The sequence below is a fragment of the Coenobita brevimanus genome, chromosome 116 (genome assembly GCF_032717465.1).
Source record: "Coenobita brevimanus isolate Jiangsu-jjx chromosome 116, ASM3271746v2, whole genome shotgun sequence".
Taxonomy (NCBI): Eukaryota; Metazoa; Arthropoda; class Malacostraca; order Decapoda; family Coenobitidae; genus Coenobita; species Coenobita brevimanus.
The window spans coordinates 30,642,774-30,659,627 of record NC_137069.1 but is presented as its reverse complement, the minus strand read 5'-3'; positions in this window follow the sequence as shown (position 1 = coordinate 30,659,627).

Genomic DNA, 16,854 nt, shown 5'->3' with positions numbered 1-16,854 from the left:
AAGTGCAGAGTTAAGTTTAACCAGTAAACTACACGAGTCCTCGAGACCAACGGCGTCCAGGGACTATGTTTCCTGGTTAATAACATACCTAATGAATTAATGGCGACCTCAAATGTACGAAGCTTAGGCTGTCACTCGTATTTTTCAGCTTGAACGTACCTTTCGTAGCAGGTACTGATTGCTAAGCAGAGAGAGTAATTGTAATGTAATAAGAAATTTTGTCTCATTGACACTTTTGATGCTCCACCTTAATTGATTTTGCAGGTACAACGATGGGTGTAGCAGTTTTGCTGTGCAGGCCAGCTGATCGTCTGCCGCACGGTGCCGCCTCTTCTCCTCTGCCTTCGTTGTCATCATATTATTAATATTTACTGTATCATTTTACACGTAGGTACAGTTACACTACAACTATCACACCTACACCGTGTATCACATACACCATGCTACACAACAATTAGTTGTCAGTGTAAATGTAGGGAACTTTCGCTCAGTTTGACCTGAGTACAGGATTTTCACTGTTGTCACGGAGTTTTTTCCCTCAAGCTTGCTTCTATTTGCGTAAATACGAGTTTTTTTTCGCTCACTGGCGACTGCGACTTTCTCCTGTAGCAGGATAGCACACACACCACAGTGTGAATCTTGTGTGACTGAGTTAGGATTTATATGTATGTATATTGAAATCTTTTTTCTGAAGAAAAAAAGATTGATTTTCATGAGACGTAATGTCATGAGTCGGCTAGTGACATTGGCTTTTGTGGGAAACCGCGAACTCTAGTGGAATCCCAGTTTATTGTTCAGTTAACCGCTCATTCGGTCGGGAGTCTTTTCAAATCAATTTTTCACTGTCATAAGTGATCGTCTTTGTGTGAGACATTAGCGCTTCTGCTGAGCGATTTGTTTTGGGCTTGTTTCGCTCATTCTAGCCGTTAGAAAGGCAGCCACAGTGCTCCCTTCTTTCCCACGAGTTAGGCAGTCAAGATTTGAGCGTCACAGAAGTAGGTTGTGTGTGGCAATGTCCTTCCTCAACGACACCTAGTTCCCACGGTCCACATAGCTGATTTGGCGAGAGACAGCAAGTGCAGTGTTCTTCCCCAGTAACGACACCCAGTCACCGCTTAGTCCACTCTTTGACCAGTATTTTCTTTTCGTTTTCCTAGACTTAAGAGTTTAGTTAAGTGTGCTGTTCCCTCACATGCCGGCTGGCTGCGCCGCATGTTGTTTTCCTAGGCGTAAAAATTTAGCTTTTGAGTGAGTGAGTGCGATCTCATTATTTGAATTCACTTTGAAATGTAACGTTAAATGTATTCCTTTGTAATCAATAAATTTAACAGTTCTTTTTCTTTGAGCTTAATGTAATGTAAACTCGTGTTTCATATCTCCATAATTAAGCTTATTCTAGTTATAGCTCCTAGCTTGCATAAACGCATTGCTATTCATAACTGGTACTTGAGCCAGTCTTGTTGTGTTAAGCTTAAAATCCGTTGTGCCTTCTAGGAGTTAACGCATCAGCAAGAACCTGATATCATTCATAGTATTAGTTATTTATTGTCAGGGGTGAAGTCACTTTCTCCAGAGGCTAACAGTACTAATAAACAGCAATTGTGAGTAATTAGTCTCTGCTGTGTACTGTTGAGAAAGTTTATAAATTCTCGTTCCGAGAGAATCGGCGATGCAAGCTGGCATAAAGTAATCATTGCTTGATTTTAGCAAGACAATTCTTGTTCCTGCTGTTCAGTATTATTGAACATTATCATTTAATAATCGCATTTATCTTAAAAACCCCGTGACAGTAATGCACCTGGGTATTGTTGCAGTATGCAGTCGTCAACATACTGTATAGTAATGCACCTGGGTATTGTTGCAGTATGCAGTCGTTAACATACTGTATAGTAATGCATCTGGGTATTGCTGGTGTATGCAGTCGTCAACATATCGTATACTAATGCACCTGGGTATTGTTGCAGTATGCAGTCGTTAAGATACTGTTTACTAATGCACCTGGGTATTGTTGCAGTATGCAGTCATTAACATATACTAGTGCACCTGCGTACTGATACTGGGATCCATATTTTTTTATATACTGAGGAAAATCAAAATGGCCTCCTCATGCCTGAAACTGCTAAATCGGAAAGTATTCTGCCGATTTTGGCCAAACTCGGTAGAAATGTAGTGGGTCATGAGTGAACATGATTTGCATAGTATGAATGACCTTGATCTCAATCTCAAGGTCACGGGTCAAAATCCATAATGATTTTAAGTCATACAGAAAGTCCCTTAATAATTAAATAGGTCTACAGTGATTACTCTTTTCATCTGGAATGTGGAGTTATTTGAAATTCTAGTTGTTTCGAGTATTTGTTATTCTTGTTTGTTGTTGTTGGTGGTAGTAGTTGCGTTGCTGTCACATCGTCTTGTTACTGCTATTTGTTTGGTGTTGTTGTCTCAGACTCACTTGCACCAGAACCCGGTGGACTGCAGACTGAAGCTTCTCCTTTCTTGCAATGCACTAAAATCCATTCGATGAGTGCAGGGTGTGGAGTTAAGGGACATTTAACTAGAACAACCACGTTGTTTGCGGCTGGATCCCCAGGACTTATGGTAAAAAAGGTGCTTAGAAATTTTTTGGGAAAAAGGCCTCTTTCTCACAAACAAGGAGAATATGTTTTCACCCCCCCCCCTTTTTTGTGTGTGTGAGAGAGAGAGAGAGAGAGAGGTTTGGACCAAATTTGGTGGGTAGATACCCTATGTCCCAGGGAACAGTCGATAAACTTTTGGGACCGATCCGGATCGTATTACAGATTTTGGATCCGGAAAACACTTTTTCCGAAACTGTAGTGAAAGACGAGAAAACTTAACCCATTACAAAGAGTGGTTTGGAAATTACGTTGCCCTTGTCGGAGAGAGGCGCTCCACTGAGTGCCCCTCTAGTTAGTAATTTGACTTCATGTTTATAAAGAATCGCAATGTAGTTACAAAAAAGAAATTCTTCATGAATAAAACAAACCATATTTTAAAAATATATATGAACCATAATCAGAAAAAAATCATTAAAAAGACCACTGTAGGAACATGGCGTAAATCATTGATAATCGTAAAATATTTATGAAAAAAGAAAAACTTTTGTGAATAAGCCCCCAGTCTCTGTGAATCATTGTGTGCGTGTGGAAGGGGGGTTGGGTCGTAGGAAGGCACCTGTACATGTCCTGGAGGCTCTGGGGCAACTGTAATGGACTAATTTAAAAGCAGTCCCTCAGTGACTCGGTAAGTAGGTGATCCAGTGACATTGGTTCTTATAGACAACCAGGCAGTGGAGCCACCTGGTTACGTCGGTGCCACCACGTGAAAATGTCCCTCTGCAGCACCCTTTATTCTTGGTACAGCCAGACGATTTTCCTCAGCACAAGAAATTACCGTAATGTAGTCCTTATGATTTAACTTGGCCCTCATTTTTATATCCCTTTGCTGTTTGTTTAATAGCTTAGTGGCAAAATAACATAATACTGTGGCTCTACGTACTTCACGCAGCACTTTTTTTTCCTATCACCATTATTCCAGAGTGAACCTAATGTAACAGCTCGGCATTTAAGAAGGCGAGAAGATAATTTCAGGCCACATTGTTGCTGTTGTTGTTGTTTCTGAGTAACCCTAGTGTGTGTGGCCGAGCAGACCCATCAACCACAGCAAGCAACAGTCCCTGAAGGGCCGTCTCGTGCAGTGAACCTATGTTCCCTTACGGTAGACAGTGCTGTGGCGGAAGAGCGTGGAGGTTGGCTCTGGATGGACGCCGCACTTGCGTCTGTCTACCCCGTTAGCAGGGAGACAATAGCAGGCTCCATATAACTCCGTTATTTGATTACATGGTTACCACCCAGCTTTTTAAGTGGTTTCCTTGATTACAGGACACCATTAGACTTGTCACTTAGTGCGGAGTCACCAGAAGTGGAAAGAGGAGTAAAGAAAAGTGACTAGAAAGACTGGAGAAATAGGATGAGAGGAGGGCAGACACAGAAAAAGAATGACGAAGGTGAAGGAAGTAATAGGCAGCAGTACATTAAGTGAGTGGATGGTCGTCGTTGTCACGAATTTGCGAGATTGTGTATTTACGCCAATTCGTGTCATTGTACTTTGGTGGGAAGCCACGAACTCAAGTGGAAGAACCACTGTGTGTCACTCAGTTTAACCGTCCCTGTATGCACTTTGATTGGGATGGTTTTTCAGAATATTCATCACTACTCCAAAAGTGATTGTTCTTATGCACGACATTAGTGTTTCACTGAGTGATTTTATTGCGTGTGTATATCGTTCGCCCTGCCACCACTGACCGTTGAAGTTAAGCCACGCCCACTTCCAGCAAACATGCCCGTTCTCACACCCCTGTACCGGCGTTGGAACTTAATGGTTATATCAGTTTGTGTTGGACGGTCACGGGACGAGAACTTCGAGAAGTTGTCGAGCGCAGTGCAGAGCAGGCCCCTCATCCTAGTGCCTACAGTCTCTAGCAGTTCAACGATTTCCCGTATCTCCCCACGGAGTTGGTGATCGGCTGTACAGCTAGCTCCATTTCCTCCACTGACTAGTATTTTCGTTCCTTTTCCTAGGCTTAAGTCTAATTAGCTTTCCGAATGTGAGTGTATTTCTTTTGATATTTGAATTCGTTTTTAAGATTCTTGTAACGTAAATTTCTGTTGTAATTTATAAATTTGCAGTTCCGTTCTTGAGCTTAATGTAAACGTAGAATCGTGTTTGATTTTTCCACATTGAGCTTACTTTAGTGTGCTGCTCCCAGTTTGGACAAACTTCTTATAATAATTATGACTGGTATTTAAGCCAGTTCTTTCATATTAATTCTTAAATCCGTTGTGCCAGCCAGGAATTAGAATCAGCAAGAACCTGTCCATTATTATTAGTATTAGTTATTGATTGTCAGGGGGTAAGGACACTTTCTCAGAGGCCAAGAGTACTAATGATACAGCATTCGTGAGTAATTAGTCTCTGCTGTGTACTGTTGAGAAAGTTTATAAAATTCTCGTCTCTAGAGAATCGGCGAAGTAAGCCAGCATAAAGTAAAACTTACTACTTGATTTCACGAGTCAGTTCCTTGTGTCAACCGATTATATATATATCTACCGACGATATATACATAGATTAGCATCTTATTCTTAATTCCACATCCCCCCGTGAGAGTCGCCACCTACCATTAGGCCAAGTTAGAGTAAAAAAAAAATTGTAATAAGGTTAATAAAGGCAATAGTTAACCCTTCTACTTATAAGGTTTTATTTGAGGTTAAAGAAAAACACGAGAGCAAGAATATTGTGAAAAGATGTCATTATATTGAAGGGGTGAAGAGACAGACAGACAGAGTGGCCCCATCTCTTGCTGCCATCTTACATTTTCTTTGTCTGTATTTCACTCATCACTTTTTTATGCTCCACCTCATCTCAGTTTATCATCCTAAATTCTGTGTCTCTGTTTTTGCATCAGAGTCTTTGTTACGGTCTTTGCCTCAGTCTTTCAGTCGCTCATTTTAGCCTTCCGACCCACTGCATCTCTCTCTCTCTCTCATCATAAATTCTCTCTCTCTTCCCTCCTCTCTCTGTCTTTGGTTCACTCACTCACCCATGCTTTCTGTTCCACTGCATCTTTGTCTGCCGTCTTCTGTGTTTTTGATTAAATATTTTCCTCTTTGTTTCATGTACTTATCCCTGCCTTCTTCACTTATCCCTGCCTTCTACCCCAACTCATCTTTATCATCATATATTCATTGTTTTCTTCTTTGTTTTGGTGCTTATTACCACCCTCTTCTCCAGCGCAGCTCTAACATCATCTCTGTGTCAGTTTTTTCTTCATTGTTCCAGTCGCTCATACACTGTTTCCTTTTCCACTTAGTCTGTATACACCATCCTAATTCCTAATTGTTTTAGTCTTTATTGATAAATTCCTTTTGTCTTGATTTGTATTCTTGCTACTATTGTGTATTTTCTGTTTGTGCTTAATTTTCTTCAGTCTTTGTTTCAGTCCTTCCTTCAGTCTTTCCTTCAGTTACTTTAGTCTTTCCGTCAGTCTTTGCTTCACTCACGCATTGTTTTCCCTCGCGCCTTCAGTCTTCGTCAGTAAGTAGTTCCTCTCCTTGCTTCAGTCTTTCCTTCAGTCTTTGCCTCAGTCTTTCCTTCAGTCCTCCCTTCAGTCTGTGTTTCAGTCTTTCCTTCATTCCTTCAGTACTTGCTTCAGTCTTTCCTTCAGTCTTTGTCTCAGTCTCTGCTTCACTCACATATCACTGTTTTCCCGTCCTCACGCCTTCAGCCATCGTCAGTAAGTAGCTCCTTTCTTTCCTTCAGTCTTTCCTTCAGTCGTTGTTTCAGTCATTGCTTCACTCACACGTCACTGTTTTCCCTCACGCCTTCAACCTTCGTCAGTAAGTAGCTCCTCTCTCACAGCCTCGGGTTCCCCACAACAATGCCTCTGCTAATGGCCGCTTCCTCACGCTGTACACTTTATTTCCTCCTTTTGTTCCGTGGGCGTGTGTGTGTGGGGGTGGGTGCGGGAGGGGATCTGGGTGTGGGGATGGGGAGGTGTGTGTGTGGAGGAGGGGTGGGGGGCTGGGGGGGTAACTGTGGTGTGTATGGGGGTGGGTGGGTGTGTAGGTGAGAAAGTGGATGTGGGTGTATGGATGGGTGGGGTTGTGGGTGTGAGTGTGGGTCAGGGTTTATGCGTGTGTGTGTGTGTGTGTGTGTGTGTGTGTGTGTGTGTGTGTTTACGTTTTTACCCCTTATCTTCCACTCTGTTATTTATCTATCTTTCCATCTATCACTGTCATACTTGTAATCAGAGGCATGGTAAAAATTTAAAAAACCTCATTCCCAATACCATTTTCTTTATGACACTATTTATTCACATGAAAGGGAACACTTTTAAATTCAGACTTATTTCCACACGAGCACTCATTTGATCTTTAATATTATAAAAAGTCGCTTAATTTTGAAATAACACTATAGCTTGATTTTTTAAAGTAAATTTATTGGTAAATATTTGAGAATTTTCAAATAGGCGGCTTAGAAGGAAAGTTACAGTCTTGGTGTTTTAATATGTTATAGAGATATTTTTTTTGGTGGTAGGTGATGGCGACCATCATTCACTCACGATGTAGTGCTGCCTACTTTTTCCTTCACCTTTATCATTCTTTTCCTGTCTCTACCCTCCTCTCTTCCTATTTCTCACCATCGTCCACTCACTTGATGTAGTGCTGCCTAATTTTACCTACACATTTATCATTCTTTTTCTATGTCTGCCCTCATCCCTTCTTACTTGGCACCATCATCCACTCACTTGATGTATTGGTTCCTGTTTCTTCCTTCATATTTATCATTCTTTTTCTGTGTCCCCCTCCTCTCTTCTTATTTCTCCCATCTTTCTTGTCACATTTTATTGCTTTTTCCAGTTAGCTTTACATTGAGTGACAAACTTATTGGTTTCCTGTAAGCCAGGAAACCATTTACAGCGCTGGGTGGTAACCATATAACCAACCCAAACGCGTTCCCTACGTGTCAACAAGTGGATTGGCGGAGGGTTAGTGCCCCTCCCCGTTAAACAAGCTCAAAGACAAACGGCCACCCCTTACCGGATTATGGCATCTGGCGATAGATAAATAGACGAGTGCTCGTGGGCCCTTCGGGCCCCTCGCACTTGCTCCTGCAGTGGGCTGTCGCGTTTATGTGCTGTGCTAGTGTAACGTTGTCACTTGGATTTTTTGCAGCTAACCAGTTGATCGTGTTATTTGCAGCTTTGGGAATGGAACCCAAGTTGTCCGAACGCAAGTCCGAAATATACACACAGCTACTGCTATAGTACATTAGATGTAGCTGTGGGCAATAAAATTCTATGGAGATCCTATGCCGGGCGCCAGGAGTGGCGTTTTTTTTTTTTTTTTTTTTTTTTTTGTCAATGTGATCGCTCATTAAATATAGTAAGTTTTTCAATTGTGATGGGACCAAGTTTTTTCACATCAGCGAATTTTTTGCGATTTTTGTGCCAAATTTGGTGCGATTTGAATGTGTAGTTTCGGCTGGCCAAAACACATCCACACCCACCCACCCACACACACACACACACACCAAGACACACACACACACGGCTACTGCTATAGTATATTAGATAGATAGACAGATAGTTCCAAAGAAGCATTTGACTTTGGAATAACGTAATAGGTACTTCATTTCGATATGCCTCTATATTTACAAACTCTATATTGATGTAACATAATTCTGTATTTCAGGCTGACAAAACAGAGATTGTGGTACAAAGACATTGCAAAACGAGAGAGAGAGAGACAGACAGACAGACAGACAGACAGACAGACAGACTGACAGAAAAAAAATAAAAATTAATGCCAAGAGTGACTTTTGCATCTTCCTGTACTAATTCATAGACAATATCTTGCTCAGGTACCCATCCCAAAAGAAAAGAAAAAATGGAAATAGTGAATGGAAGGCATAAGATGTCTATGAAAAGAGAGAGAGAGAGAGAGAGAGTAGGATGAGGAGGAGAGAGGAAAGGAGAGGAGGAGAGGGGAGGGGAGAGGAAGGGAGTGGAACAGTATGGCGGGGCAGGGTAGTGTGAGGCAGAACAGGGTGATTTTGGATAGGGTGAGGCAGGTAGGATGACGTAGGACAGGGTAAGGCAGGGTTACATGTTGCAGGGCACGATAAGGTAAGGTAAGGCGAAGCACGGTAAGGGAAGCAGAGTAGGGGAAAGAAGGGTAGGGTGAGGTAAGAGTGAGGCAGGGCAGGGCAAGGTGAGACAGGGTGAGGCATGAATAGAGAGAGGGAGGGGGGCGCAAATCCCCCTCCAGTCGGCACTTGTAGGGTAAGAGGGGAGTGGCCACAATCTGGTTACCTCTTGTGTAAGGCTTCCCAATCTCTGCTCATCAGGTGCACATCATTTATTCACACACACACACACACACACACACACACACACACACACACACACACACACACACACACACACATACACACACACACACACACACAATTTAAATATCACCACTTGTACGCTAAGACCCACTGCCCATAGCTCATACATGCTATGGTTGTCTCATTCAGAACTGTTTTGATGGTATTAGCGGTGTTTGTGTGTGTGGAAGACCAGTAAAGATTATTAACCCATCCAATATAATATCCTATTCTTGAGAGTCTCCTTCTGTACTATCCTTGTCATATTCTAGTAGTTTAGTCACTGTCTTGAAGGAGCTGCCTAGTGTGGACCATCTTGTCCTGCTGCAGTTATCCTCTCTTGTTATGTTCTTGTGTTCTTGGTATATTTTTGTTCTTTTCTTCTTATATCTGTCACATTTACATTATTGTATTTAAGTTCTGAACAAATTTTTATAATGAAAAGGTTAATGAAAGAGTCCCCCCCAAAAAAGTGTCTGGTTTCATTATACATCGTTCATCCTGGCAAAAAACTCCAATCTCTTTTAGCTCAATTGAGACTTCTTTGACTAGTAACAAAGGAGACTCATGCCTATCTCATAACCTGATCTTCGAATTTTATGCAGCCACGACTTTTTGCTTAATAAGGGGTACTGGGCCAGTTCTCTCAGGTGAAAACGAACTGACTATAGCCTGAGTCACCCACCCATCCATCCATCTTCCTATCCATCCATCATCCCACCCACCCCTCCCTCCATCCACATCCACCCATCTATCCATCCATCCATCCATCATCCTACCCACACTTCCCTCCATCCACATCCATCCATCATCCTACCCACCCCTCCCTCCCTCCCTCCCTCCATCCATCCATCCATCTTTCCATTCATCCACCCATCCATCCATCATCCCACCCACCCCTTCCTCCCTCCCTCCTCCCTCCTTCCCTCCCTCCATCTATCCACCCATCCATCATCCCATCCACCCTTCCCCCCCTCCCTCCACCCTTCCCTCCATCCATTCATCCATCCATCCATCCATTCATCCATCCATCATCCCACCCATCATCCCACCCATCCATCATCCCACCCATCATCCCACCCATCCCTTCATCCATCCATCCATCCACACATCCATCCATCATCCCATCCTTTATTGTCTCATCAGGTGTGTAGGAGGGCAATATACAAGAGAAATCACTACACATCGTTTACTTTAACTTGGCTGAGATTTTTGTCCTTTTCCAGCTTATTTCACATAGCTCAGTGGCAGAATAAGACAATACTACGGCTCTATGTCCTTCCCATAGCACTTCTTCGTGACTAGCACCTTATTGTAGTATTGATCTATGACGATATACAGTACCGCGGCTCTACATCTTTTTTCATAGCACTTCTTCGTGACAAGCATTGTGCTCTAGTGTTATTCGGTAGTTACAGTTCACTAGTAGAAAAACACAAGAGCTGTATATCCTTCACATAGCACTTCGTGACTAGCACCATATTCTATTGTTGATCTAGTGTTACAGACAGAATACAGTACTTCGGCTTCACATCTTTTCCGTAACACTTCATCGTGATTAGCACCATCGTGTTAATTGTTACAGTTTAGTGGCAGAAAATGACAGTATTAAGGATGGGGTTTTGTGGGGTTCAGGGATGTGGTGTGTGGGCTTAGTGTGGGTAGGAGAAGGAGTGTGGGTGAGGTGGGGTGGGGTGAGATTATGGGGTTTAAAGGGGGGATGGGGGTAGGGGTGATGAGGGAGTTGGGGTGGGGTGGGGTAAAGTTATGGGGTTTGGGGTTTTTGGTGTGGAGTTTAAAGAGGGGGTCGGGGTACGGATGGAGGGTTTTGGGTGGGTGTGGTGGGGGAGTGAGGGTGGAAGGTTGGGATGGGGGATTGGGGGTGGACGGTTGGGATGGGGGATTGGGGGTGGAAGGTTGGGATTGGGGAGTGGAGGTGCAGAGAAGGGCGGGGCACCTGGACTTATTGCACACTCTTGCATAATGGACCATCATTTGCAAAGTATGAAGCTTGGTATTAATTCACGTAGGATTTCGTTCCAGTGAGAATGAAGAGGTACTGTGTGTGTGTGTGTGTGTGTGTGTGTGTGTGTGTGTGTGTGTGTGTGTGTGTGTGTGTGTCGGTATCTTTAATTTATCTAAATTTACTTTTCCCATTGTGGACATTTATTTGTCAAACCCGCTTCCCCCGCCTTACCCTGCCTCAACCTACGTTGCCTTATCCTACTCTGCCTCACCCTTCGTTGCCTTATCCTACCCTGCCTCACTCTACCTTGCCTCACCTTGCCTTCCCTTACTCTGCCTCACTCTGCCTTGCTTCACTTTTCCCTACATCGTCTCACCTCGCCCTGACACCCTACCCTGCCTAACCCTGCCCTGCCTCACCCTACTTTGCCTTACCCTACCCTGGCACCCTACCCTGCTTTGCTCTATCCTACCCCACCCTGCCCTCTCTCTCCATCCTTCCTTACCCTACTCTGCCTCACCTTAACCAAACCCACCTTGCCCTGCCTAATGCTACTCTGCCTTACCCTGCCCTGTCTCACTTTCCTTTACCCTACCTGCCATGCTTCACATTGCCTACTTCAACCTACCCTGTCTCACCCTGCCTTGCCTCGCCTTACCCTGCCTCACCCTACCCTGCCCTGCCTCACCCGACCCTGCCTCACCCTACCCTGCCTCACCCCGCCTTGCCTCACCCTACCCTGCCTCACCCTGCTCTCCTCGCCCTACTCTACTTCACCCTTCCCTGCCTCGCCTTACTCTACCTCAACCTACCTTGCCTTATCTCACCCTATCCAGCCTAACCTTCCTTACCCTAACCTGCCTCACCCCACCCTGTCTCACTCTGCCTTACCCTACAGTGTCTCACCCTGCCTGCCTCACACTGTCCTACCTCACCTTACCCTGCCTCACCCTACCTTGTCTCACCCTGCCTAACCCTGCCTAACCTTGCCTCAACGGTCAACTATTTTCTAAGTTTCCATTTTGTGTTTTCCTGTTTTTCCTCTGTATAATATTTCTCTAGAGTTTCTCCTGCATTATAAGTAGTCGTCTGTATTCAGGTTTCCTCCGATGTTTTCTTTAATAGTTTTTTTTTGCTTCTGTCTTGGCTTACACACACACATACACATGTGCATTACATAAACACACACACACACACACACACACACACACACACACACACACACAACCAGTGTTGTAGGTCACGAGACCAGTTTGATGTGGTCTTAGTCTTGATCTTGGTCTCGTTTGATGTGGTCTTGGTCTTGATCTTGGTCTCGAAGCTTCTGGTCTCGGAGTTTTGGCTCGAGACCAGGTCGAGACCAGCATTACAAAGTGCATCGTGGCGTGGGGAAGGTCGGGATTTATGATCATACACGGAGAAAAATCATGGCTGATTCGATTCACGGCACGCCATGCAGCGTTGTACTGTCTATAGATACTGCCTGGCTAGCGCTACGGTGATGATGCATGAGCTGAGCCTTACGAGCGCCGATAGAGTGCGTGCGAGTCGAGAAAGCTTGCATGACGTGGCCATTCTCGCAGTGATAATGTCCGTTTGCACGTACGCATGTTTGCAGCTCTGTTCACCTCCGTGTACTTCATATACGTGTATGGTGTATGCAATTCCCGCACCCTTCGTACACGTACACCACAGGTTTAGTTTGCTCGGAAAATGTAATCACAAAAATTTCAATTTTTATGTTTTTTTCTTCATGCCAGTGAAGCAATGAAATCAGAAATATGCTACCTAGATGTTATTTTTTTTTTTATACGAGGAAGAAGGAACCAAAGGCCATGAGCCCGCAGTAACAGTTCCCTCCAAGAGAAAAACATAATACAATAGAGAGCCAAATTCAAGATCCGATCATTTTGAGATGCCTGGACACACTGCGTTTGAAAGACTGGAGATCATAGGCAGCAGGAAATACAAACAGAGGGAGACAGTTCCAGAGCTGACCTGTTCCATAAATGAAAGACTGGGAGTAACGGTTAACTCTTGCATTAGAGAGTTGGACAGAAAAGGGATGAGAGTTTGCTGCCAGACGGGTGCTACACGCCCGTCGTAGAGGTGGAGGAATGCAAGCAGATAGTTCAGAGGAGCAGTGACCATTAAAGTAGCGATAGAAAAGAGATAAAGATGCAACAGTGCGGCGAAGAGACAGAGGTTGAAGGGAGTCAGTAAGAGGAGGAGAGTTAATGAGACGAAAAGCCTTTGACTCCACCCTATTGAGAAGAGCTGTATGTGGGGAGCCTCCCCACACATGAGAGTTGTACTCCACACAGGGGCGGATAAAACCCCTGTATAGAGTCAACAATTGTGCAGTGGTAAAGAAAGAGCGGAGTCGGCTTAGCACACCCAATCTCTTGGAAGCAGATTTTACAAGAGATGTAATATGATCTTTCCAAGATAAGTCCCGAGTAAATGAAACCCCAAGCATGTTCAAGGATGATGCAGGATTAAGCTGAATATTATTAAACATTAGTGGGTATACCTGTGGAAGATTTTGTCGGGTTGATAGGTGTAAGAACTGAGTCTTAGATGCATTAAAAAAACCATATTATTTTTACCCCAGTCAGAGATACAAGCCAAGTCAGACATTAGGTGCGCCATAGCCTCATCCCTTGTTTGTTGAAGTAACTGTTCAGATGGGCGTTGCGGGAACTGAATGGAAAGGTGAAGGGTGGAGTCATCAGCGTATGAGTGGATAGGGTTAGATGTACAGCTTAGAAGATCATTGATGAATAAAAGGAAGAGAGTTGGTGATAGGACAGAGCCCTGAGGAACACCACTGTTGATAGATCTAGGAGAAGAACGATGGCCGTCTACAACAGCGGCTATAGAACGACCAGAAAGGAAGCTAGCGATGAAGGCACAGATAGAAGGATAGAAACCGTAGGAGGGCAGTTTGGAAATTAAAGATTTATGCCAGACTCGATCGAAAGCCTTTGAGATGTCAAGTGCAATAGCAAAGCTTTCGCCAAAGTCCCGAAAGGAGGATGACCAGGAGTCTGAAAGGTAGGTGAGAAGATCGCCAGTGGAGCGTCCCTGACGGAACCCGTACTGACGATCGGAAGGAAGGTTGTGATAGGAAAGATGCCTTAAAATTTTTCTATTGAGAATTGACTCGAAAACTTTTGAAATACAGGACATTAAAGCAATTGGACGATAGTTGGAGGGTTGGGAGTGGTCACCCTTCTTTGGGACTGGCTGAATGAGAGCAAACTTCCAGCAAGAAGGAAAGGTACAAGTTGACAGACAAAGGTGAAAGAGTTTGTCTAGGCAGGGTGTAAGCACAAGCACAGTTCTTGAGAACAACAGGAGGGACCCTATCAGGCCCATATGCCTTGTTAGTACTGAGGCCAGTGATGGCAGAAAATACATCAACTGAAGAAATTTTAATGTCAGCCATGAGGAAGTCAGAGGGGGGAAGTGATGGAGGAACAGCACCGGAATCATCTAAGGTGGAATTGGAGAAGAATGTCTGTGCAAAGAGATCTGCTTTATCAGTAGAAGAAATAGCTACAGAACCATCAGAGTAGAAAAGAGGAGGGAAGGATGATGAGGTAAAGCTGTTAGAAAGATTTTTGGCAAGGTGCCAGAAGGAGCGGGAAGAATTCGAGTTGGAGAGTTGAGAGCATTTAGTATGGATGAAATTATTTTTAATAGAGCGAAGAACAGACTTAGCACGATTCCGGGCAGAAACGTAAAGATGATGTGATTCAGGGGTGGGTTGGCTCCGGTACCTTTTGTAGGCCCTCTCCTTGTTGCGGACAGCATTAGAACAAGCGTGATTAATCCAAGGCTTTCTTGTGTTAGTCAAAGGATATGAGAAAGGAATGTATGCTTCCATGCCCGAGAGAATAACCTCCGTAATGCGCAAGGCACACTCAGATGGCTCCCGGCCATGGAAGCAATAATCATTCCAGCGAAATTGAAAGAAGTACTGTCTGAGGGCCTCCCAGTCCGCGGCTCCAAAATGCCACAGACGACGTTTCCCTGGAGGGTCCACAGGCCGTACCGGAGTGATAGGACAGGTTAAGGTAATAAGGTTGTGATCGGAGGAGCCCAACGGAGAGAAAAGATTAACAGAGTAAGCAGAAGGATTAGTTGTGAGGAAGAGGTCAAGTATGTTGGAGCTCTCTCCAAGGCGGTCAGGGATATGGGTAGGGTGCTGTACAAGCTGCTCTAGATCATTAAGGATAGAAAAGATGTAGGCTTGTTCACCAGGTGGATCAATGAAAGGAGAGGAGAGCCAAAGGTGGTGGTGAACATTGAAATCTACTAGAATGGAGATTTCAGAGAAAGGAGAAATGGATAGAATGTGTTCCATCGTAGAAGTAAGATAGTCGAAGAATTTTTGATAGTCAGTAGAATTAGGGGATAAGTAAACAGCACAGATATATTTAGTCAGAGAATGACAGGAAAGCCAAAGCCAGAGTGTAGAGAATTCAGAAGAATCGAGTTCAGGAACACGAGAGCAAGATAAGTCGTTGCGTATATATACACAACAGCCACCTTTTGCTTTGAAATGAGTATAAAGAAAGTAGGAGGATACAGAAAAGGGTTTGCTGTCAGTTGCCTCAGACAGCTGAGTCTCAGTTAGAAAAAGAAGGTGAGGTTTAGAGGAGGAGAGGTGGTGCTCAACAGAGCGAAAGTTAGAGGAAAGGCTGCGAATGTTGCAGAAATGAAGAAGAAGAGAGTCAGCCATTTCCTCCCTTACAGTGGTGTAGCCAGGATTATGGAGCGATGGGGGCCAAGTCAGACATCAGTGGCTTCCCACCTTTCAAGTTATGACCCTTCAGAGCTTCGAAATGGCTATCAAGGAGGCCTGTAGTGACTTCTGTGACCCTTTTAGAAGAAATCAGAATATTTTCTAATTTTTCACAGCCACCCAAGTATTTTATACAACTTATTCACCTATGAGCGGGGTGCCATGGCCATGTGGCCCAGTGGCGTTTCTAGCCCTACTAAAGTGGGGGGGGCCACCTGGGGGCCGATAAATCATCTGTAGGCTACTAGCAAGAAGGACAGTGAGCAGACTCGAATGAGGGCCCCTTTCAAGAGGGAATGTTAGTGAAAACTGTTCTCTTAAACAAATAGTGGGTACGACCGTAAGAAATATCTGGAGCACTTATGGAAGTAAAATACATATTTTATATTTATGAAAAATTTTTGCTTCCCACCTCTGTATCCCGAATCCGCTTCGGCCTCTTGTGTAATTATCCTGAAGAGTAGATAGTTCCTCTCGACTGCTCACGAGAAACGAAAGATGATATGTTGTGTATGGAACGTTTGGGCACGGGTAAAGCTTGGACAGAAGTGTGAAAATTAGTCTTCAGAAAACCAGCTTTCGCGAAAGGAAGATGCAGCTATCCATGAGTACGATGGCACTTACAGAGTATGCAGCACTATACATTATAACTTCAAAACTGTACTTTCAAATGTATAAAAACTTAGAAAACTTTCAAAAGCTGTAACATCGGTGTGCAGGGCCGTAGAGAGCTATGACCGCGCCCTGGGGTGCCTGGAAAACGTTTGACGCAGGCCAGAAAAACAAGCAAAATTGTCACAGTCCTGATGTGAGCCCTGGTCCCTTCATACTCTTGAGTTTTGGCCTGAGAATTATCCCCATTGCCCACTTCTCTCATTCATTCTTCTTGGTAATTTTCCCAGACTCTCCTCGACCTCATTCAACTCATGTGCGACAATCAACTTAATTTCGTTCAAAAGGTGTTGAGTATCGCATCGATACATAATCTGCAGCTGAGTGCACTCACTCGAGGGGCTGAGACGCACGTGAAAACTGACCAGCAGTGCAGCACCTGCAGGCTGCAGCTACTCTTCATTCATTCAGCAGACACATAAATTCTTGGTCTTGGTCCCGGAGGCCTGGTCTT